Below are 1,156 nucleotides of genomic sequence, written 5' to 3'. Positions count from 1 at the left end.
GGAGTCTCGCTCTGTCGCCCGGGCTGGAGTGCAGTGGCCAGATCTCAGCTCACTGCAAGCTCTGCCTCCCGGGTTTACACCATTCTCCTGCCTCAGCCTCCGGAGAAGCTGGGACTACAGGCGCCCGCCACTTTGGCCGGCTAGATTTTTTGTATTTTTTTAGTAGAGACGGGGTTTCACCGTGTTAGCCAGGATGGTCTCGATCTCCTGACCTCGTGATCCACCCGTCTCGGCCTCCCAAAGTGCTGGGATTACAGGCTTGAGCCACCGCGCCCGGCCGAAGTTTTCAATCTATCAGACAGAGGTTGTTGAAACATAGAAGAAAAGTTCACACAGGTTTTTCATAACAATATGTGTGTGTATTGATAAACAGATATAGATTATGGATATATGATACAGAGATATAAATCTGATATGTGATACAGAGATACAAATCTATGTAGCCATACCTATTAAATGATGAAAAGCTTTTTATAAACAATATTTATAAAAGTATCCAAAGTCTTTTGTGTGAGAAATTATTTCTGATGGTATTTAAAATGAAACGGGAATTAAGAGAGAGAAAATATGTCATGAAAACCAGCCTTGCAAATATACCAAAGTTATTGTCTTAAGATAAATGTAAATATTCTAAAGACTTAGTAAACTATTTTCCTCCAAAATCCATAAATGAATTAAAAATAACATCACAGAAATTTAGATCTGAATTGGAGCTTGGAGAAGATTTAATCTATCTAATGAGAAAGTAAATCCCTATTAAGTTATACAGATAGGGTTACATAGGGTATATGTTATATTTATCTATTAAAGTAGACCAAAGCCAGAACCCAGATTTGTTTCCCACCCTGATGCCCTTTCAGCAATTCCATACTAACTCTGAGAGGAAAGGATCATTGTAGCAATAAAATGCATTATTCCGTTGCTAACTCTTTGGACTTCGGAGCAATGTGAGGGAAAATTGATGTCACAGCTGAGCAGACAAATCTGACAAAATATACCCCACTTTTTTCTTCAGTGAGCCACCTATAAAGAATTTCTGATACTAACAAGTATAGTTTGAATGTCAGAATGTGGCAGGCACCCAGGGGTGTCACTCCCCCAAAATAGTAGAGCTGTCAACACATCTTGATTTCCTCTATAATTAGAGAGATTTAGT

Source organism: Rhinopithecus bieti, unplaced genomic scaffold (genome assembly GCF_001698545.2).
Source record: "Rhinopithecus bieti isolate Rb0 unplaced genomic scaffold, ASM169854v2 scaffold_16990, whole genome shotgun sequence".
Classification (NCBI taxonomy): domain Eukaryota; kingdom Metazoa; phylum Chordata; class Mammalia; order Primates; family Cercopithecidae; genus Rhinopithecus; species Rhinopithecus bieti.
The sequence above is the reverse complement of the archived record's forward strand: the minus strand, read 5'-3'. Positions refer to the sequence as shown.